At 27.1% G+C, this 6,983-nt stretch overlaps 1 long non-coding RNA gene across 1 annotated transcript; it reads left to right on the top strand.

The window, feature by feature from the left end:
• Window positions 1-1,887: 1,887 nt before the first annotated feature.
• Window positions 1,888-5,007, top strand: LOC112758407 (uncharacterized). The gene is made up of 5 exons (XR_011873798.1): window positions 1,888-2,081; window positions 2,742-2,786; window positions 2,865-3,126; window positions 3,217-4,307; window positions 4,431-5,007. It is a non-coding gene; the product is annotated as an uncharacterized lncRNA (long non-coding RNA).
• Window positions 5,008-6,983: the final 1,976 nt, after the last annotated feature.

The raw sequence follows: 6,983 nt of genomic DNA, 5'->3' as shown, positions 1-6,983 counted from the left end.
AGTATGTTAAATAGGGTTGTTACTTGTTAGGCTGCTTCTTTTTAGGAAGTAATTCAAACTTCAAATCAAATTACTTGATTCTGATTTTATTTTTAAATTTAATTATTATATAAACCTTTTAAATTTTCAATTTTTTCTTTTAAAAAAAATTAACATGAGTTAATACAAGACTAAATAAAAGTAAAAAAAATCAAGTTTACTCCTTTTATGTTCATATATATAATGCATGAAATAAATGAAACAACTTAATGATAATAACTTAAATCTACTATAATAGGTACTGTATGCAATAATAATAAAAAAAAAAGGTTAAGAGTGATATGGTTGTTACAAAGTAGTTATGCATTTAGGGGTAGTTTCCTTGCGCTCCATCTCGACATATATATATATATATATATATATATATATATATATATATATATATATATATATATATATATATATATATATATATATATATATATATATATAAAAAGTCTAATATAAAATCCAATCCTTTAATTAAATTAAAAATATATTAAATTAAATATCATAACAAGTAAAAAATATAAACTAACCTAAACTAAAATTAAATACTATAACAAGTAAAAAATATATATATATAAACTAACCCGAGGTTCACCAAAATACATGTTAAATAGGGTTGTTATGCTTGCTTCGATTTTCAAGGAAGTACCAGTTATACCAAGAAGTGGTGCAATGGGTAGCAATTTGGATAAATGAATATGCGCCAACAAAGAAAATTGAGGGCGGGTTACTGAAACTATAGAATAGGGAATATGCGTGTAGGTGGGTGTAAAATAATAGAAAAAGTTGTTGAAGAATGTGTATGGATTTGTTGTAATTGGTTTTTGTTTATGGATAAATTATTATCTTTGTTTACAAATATTCGAAATTAGTAAAGATATTCATAATAAAAATGAAATTTATCTTATACCATTATATATACCCGTGAAAAATAAGATTATTTTGATAAAATTATGTATAGTCTAGAAAAATATTAAAAATTTTTAAAGGATTCAAATCCTAAAAGAGCCTAATAAAATAAAATTTGATTAATTTTTTTTATTTGCCCAGGCAATTATAATGTTGGTGAGAATATGATTTTTTTTTCTATTTGATGCAATGTTGAGTAATAATAATGAAAAAAAAATATTGGTAAATATATATAATATGAGATCATACAAAAAATTTATTTAATTCAATCTACTTTTATTATAAAAAATATGTTGAATACTGTAAGATTGTTTAATTTGGGTAAATAACTTAATTAAACTTCTTTTGAAAAAATAGCTTAAACAATAAATGACTATATTAAAAATAATTTATAAATAAGTTATTTTGTGTTTAGATTTTTAGTTCTAAAAGTGCTTATTTTATAAAAATGTAGTAAAAACTAAAAAGTAGTAGTATTATGAGAGAAGTCATTTTTTTAAACTTCTCTATAAGCTTTTAAATAATTTCTTAGAAAGCCGCAATTTAATTTTGAAATTTGCACCAAACATTAATACTACTAATCTACTACTTTTCATAAATCAAAAACTAAAAAAAGTTACTTTTGAAACTTCCCAAACAGGCCTAGTGTTGCACATTAACCGCGGCTTTTAAGGGTGAAGTCTACATAACAACCATACTAGGATTGCTAGCTTAATGTGAAAATTAGTTATGAATATAATTTGTAAATAAATTTCTAAATAAACTTTATAAAAAACCACAACCAATAGCATCCACCACATTATTTTCTGTTTTTAATAAGGAAAATGTTACTTATATAATAAATTTTTTATTTGTTTTATACTTTCAGTTATTTAAAATTTAAATTTTGAATTCAAAATTAAAATTGAAAAGAAGATATTCATTTTAACCTCTTATAAAGTTATGAAAGATGATCTTTTTTTCTCTTTTGTTTTTTCAATTCTTCTCCTCACTCTTGTTCTTCCCCAATTCCCATTTTTTTCATTTTCCATTTCATCTCTTTCCATCTCATAAGTTTCTTCTTCCTTTTGATTTCGCACAAAAATACATAACCAAACCTTGAGTTTCAATTCCGCAGAAGGCTCAACCACGGAAGAAATAAACTGGTACATATATACTAACTCCTTTTCTTTAGATCTCTCTTTTAAGTTGGTGATAGTTAATGGAGTATGCTTCGAGCTTTATTTATTATTTTTATTTTTTCGTTCGAATTAGTTTTGAGACAGATTCCTATACCAGATAGTTTTGATTCCCTCGCATTTCTCTTTGAAATTTTCACACCCAGAAGGTTTATGTATAACAGGTGGATTTGGTTCAGTATAATTCGGTTTCAAAAATTCTCGAACAACGATTCTCTATTTTTCTACTTCCTTTGCTTATTCAACTTTTTGATCGACTCATTCCTTGGTTCCGTTTTCTGATTTCTGCTCTTCCCAAATAATGTTCAAGTTGTGTTCTTTCACGTGTTTATTGTTAAAACAAGGGGAGATTTCATTTGGATTTTATTTAGGATAATCAAGAATGGAGGATCGAAGGACTAGAACACGATACCGATATTCTTTGTTCTGAATTCTTGATGCACTCATTAAATCCAATGAAATACAAGCTCTTCCTATTTTTGATACCATGTAATCAAGCTCTTCGGATTAAATTTTTTTTTTCTCTATTTATTTTTGTTATCGTTTTTTCTTCTTTTCTCTGAGATTTCAAATTTTCAATGCTGTTTAATGTTCTGATTAGCTTATGTTTTTTTAAAATTCGATTAGGTTGGAAAAGCTGGTGGTGCTAGGTGAAAGTCCATGTTCGATGCTGTGAGCAAAGCAAATTCTCTTTTATTATTCTTCTTTCTTCGGATAACAATTATTTCCAATTTTTGGTTGTTGTTTTAGGATTTATTCTCTAATTCATTATATTATCATTCTTCGGGAAAAAAGCTTCATATCAAGCAAATGCTAGAGAATAGACTAGCATATGAGGAGGATATACGGGCCTACAACAAAGGATTGATAATTGCGTTGACTCAATATTTTGATTCTCTCTTATATTGTGATTCATACTAATCTTATGGTTGAGCTCTTAATGTTTTAGAATGAGAGTGGAGATTCTAATAAGTCAAAATCTGTGGTGAATGACGATTATGATGATGAAGAGGTGATGAAGCTTTGTAATTTATTTGAAATAGATTCTGACAGTAGTTGTTATTGTTTGTTAATGAGTTTGAAATGTTCTTATTTTTTATAGAGGATGAGTGAAGTAGCAGCTATGGTGAAGGAAGAGGCCTTCGAGTGGGAGGAAATAATTTCATTCATCATCAATCTTCATATAGTTTTGGGAGTTGATTGACAATATAGTTTGATCATCTTAATTTTCTGCTTACTTTTATGTGTGAAGATCATAAAATTTGAAGTTTAGTAGGGTTCTGTAATTACCATTTATGTTTGAACAAGTTCTTTAGTAATTTTTTCATTCAAAAATTTAGAATCCTCAACTCTATTACTTTTTATTTCTCCGCAACTTTATTTATTTTTAACCTTGAAAGAGATTTAGTTTATAACTTTGTCAAAGAATGTTTATAATTCTTATGGATAAGGTTTAATTGTTATACTTAGGAGTACTAAATCTTCTTAGGATACTATTGAAAGAAATTTTTGGCAATCTAAGTTTACTAACTAATTCTTTTTTATTTAGTCCTCTTCTTGATAGAATTTTTCACTTATATGTTTATTCTGTTTTTGGATTTGAAGAGTCAAAGAAAGACTTTGTACCATTGCCTCGCGATTATTTTATTTTTGGGATATGTGATTTACTGTCAAAACTTATATTTCATTGTTAAAATGAAAAGAATAAGTTGATTAGTATTGGAGGTTAAGAGAAACGAATTTTAAAATTCAAAAGAATGATTTTAGAATTAATGTAAAAGAGAAAAAAAAATATTTTAGTTGTTTCTCGAGCATAAAAAAGATATAGTCATAATGTTAATAATAAATGTGATAAAACTATGTATATGTAATTGATAATTTTTAACTCTTTATCCAGAGAATCAAATAAAATATCATAATAGAATAATAAATATTTGATGAGATGAATTATTTATTGGCTAATTATATAATACATATTTATGTATAGAGATGCAAGAATTTGTTGATAAGTGTGCAATGTATTAGAGGCAGGGAAAGTTGGGCAAAGCTTTGAAACCTTGTCTGTCTTGGTAGTTGAAGGAGGAGCTGGCTAATGAAATAAGCTAATAAAGAGCCAATGGTAGTTGAAGGAGGAGCTCGCTAATGGAATAAGCTAATAAAGAGCCAATGTTACAAATCCTCAAATTTAGAGAGGTGGGCTGCGCCTTTGTTTTAGTTTTTTATTTTTGTTCATCAGTGGTGGACTTGTTTAACATAATTGGACTTATACATCTTGTAAGCTTCTTCCTATGGATGTTATCTTCTTCGTTTTTCTAGGTCCACATCATAGCAAACAAAAAGAAGAAGATCAAGGAGAAAACAACAACAACATCCAATTGCTATTGAGAAACGAAGAGATCTACATCCAACAGCACCGCCACCAACCGAGGGTTCGAGATATGGCCTGATCATCATCAACCAAGCTACTACTCCTTCGGTTTGGGTCCATCTAGTGAGAGAAACACCACCACAAACCCAAGCGACGACGTTTCGGTGTCTTTCTCTGATGAGTCGAATCGGATCGGGTTCACCGTGATCTGGTCTTCTTCGTCTGGATCGAGTCTAGGAAGCGGCACAAATTGCAGAGACTGCGTTAACCAAGCCAAGAAAGACTGCCTCCACCTTCGCTGCCGAACCTGCTGCCGAAGCCGAGGGTTTCAATATTCTACTCCAATTCAACACAATCAGAAGTAGAATCGTCGACCCCCATGGTTTTTGCTCTATTGAGTTTTATGCGTGTATAATTTCATTCACTAATGATTATGTTTGTTGTTGTTGTTACTATGCAGAATGCGATTAGTTTCTTTTCCTTAGATTTATCATTAATTAAATAATTGAAAAAAGATTTTAATAACTTTATTTCTTTGATTAAATAGAATTTATTTATTGTAAAATTTTATATTATTCTTAAAAATTTAACACAATAAATTTACTACCTATACTTTGAAATGAGTTTAGTCCATAAAATTCAAATATAAGTAATATTACACTTTACACCTGCATATATTTTTATTATTATTATTATAGTGGTGTTCATTTGAGAAATTAAATTTAGTTTATAATAGTATTAAAAAGGTCCTATTTACTGTTTTATGCATTTAAATACTTTTTTTTTCAAAAAAATTATTTTACATACAATTCAATTTTAAAAATATATTCAGTGATAATTCTAGGTAATATATTATTTTTATTTTTTTTTCAACAAAACAAATTAATAAAACTTACCTTATTAGTATAGTATCATTTTTTTTTTTGGGTCAATGGTATTATTTTTCATTATCCAATTATACAACTTTAATATATATCTACCTAAATTAACTTGAAGTCAACTTAGACAAAAAATATATTTTTAAGTCAAAGAAATTGCCCAAAGCATTAATAAAATGGGTTTCTTTCCTTTTTTTTTTTTTCAAGATAAAAAAGGTATTGAAACATGGGTTTTTAATTATTTTTTCCTATTCCGTTAACAAAATGCAAAATATTTGAGGTCCAATTCATCTGTTGGGATATCCAATTTATTATTGTCAAAGCCCACTCCAGATGTCCAACAGCTAACATTTACATAGACAGCCTTGGCTCCATAGTAGCTAGAATCTCGATTTAACTCTTAAAATATTCTGATATTACGATTTTAAATGATTTTATCGATTTTATGAAATTTGTACTAAGTCTGACGATTTTACGATTTAAATCTTGTTAAGATTTTACGTTTTACGTTTTTTATTTATTTTTTCGATTTCACATAAAATCTCGATTTTCTCTACCTTGCTTGGCTCAACCATAGCTACCATCCACGCCCGACAAGCCCTGCCAACACCTGTACCAACTTGCATCTGCCAGAGCCACGTGTCGATCTGGTAGTAAAGCAAAAAAAATTTCTGTATATCTGTATCAACTTGCATCTGTATCGGAGAGTGACCCTTGTTTATTTTGTGATAAATTTTTTAGTTTCTATTTTTTTTTACAATTTTCTTTCTATTATAGTAATTAACTATGAACATAACTTACATTATGTGTTTCATGGTTGCATATATTTGTTTATGAATATATTATTCTTTTAATTATTGTATTATATATGATATATCATCTCCTTAATAAACTATTGTTAATCTAACAAATAATGTAAATACTATTTAATTTATTATTACATTTATTCTGTCTAAAATTAAATCTAAGAGAAGACTGTCTAGGAAGTAATATTATACTTTGTTATCTTCAGACAGGTTTTTAATAATGTTTTATGATTCCATATTCTTTATATTTTAATGGTGAAAGTAATTCTTGCACTATATGATTCAGTGATTGTTACGCCATGAAATATAATTTTTTTATTTAAAGCTAGATTATTTATATTCATCAATTAGCTTTGCATAGAGAATAATTGCATGTGGTTATTTTATTCATGTCCGTACGTAACACAGATCCCTGTTCTAGTTTAAAATATAAAAGTTGGTTAAAGTAAGTATTCCTTCTAAAAAGTTACTGTAGCAATCTCCAATAATAGAACAATATCGCATCCAAATTATGAACTTATGATAATCTAATGATAATAAAAGATAAATAAACTACATCATCCTAAAATCAAATGAAACAAAAAATATAATAGTTTTAGTTCTTAATCTTATTTTTGGTACTTTTAAATAAATATGACCAAACTAATTAACTTAAAATACAGAAAAACAATAATAAATTAAAACTAAAATTGAAAAAAGAAATTAAAAGTGTTATTCCATGGTATTTAGAAAGGAAAGGACTATTACTATTCTCTTTCGTATTTACGAAACAAATTAATATTTACCATTAAAAATATTTAATATCTTTTAGAGAGTG

The sequence above is a fragment of the Arachis hypogaea genome, chromosome 16 (genome assembly GCF_003086295.3).
Source record: "Arachis hypogaea cultivar Tifrunner chromosome 16, arahy.Tifrunner.gnm2.J5K5, whole genome shotgun sequence".
In the NCBI taxonomy this organism is placed as follows: domain Eukaryota; kingdom Viridiplantae; phylum Streptophyta; class Magnoliopsida; order Fabales; family Fabaceae; genus Arachis; species Arachis hypogaea.
Note: the sequence above shows the minus strand (reverse complement) of the source record. Positions and strands in the feature narration are given on the sequence as shown.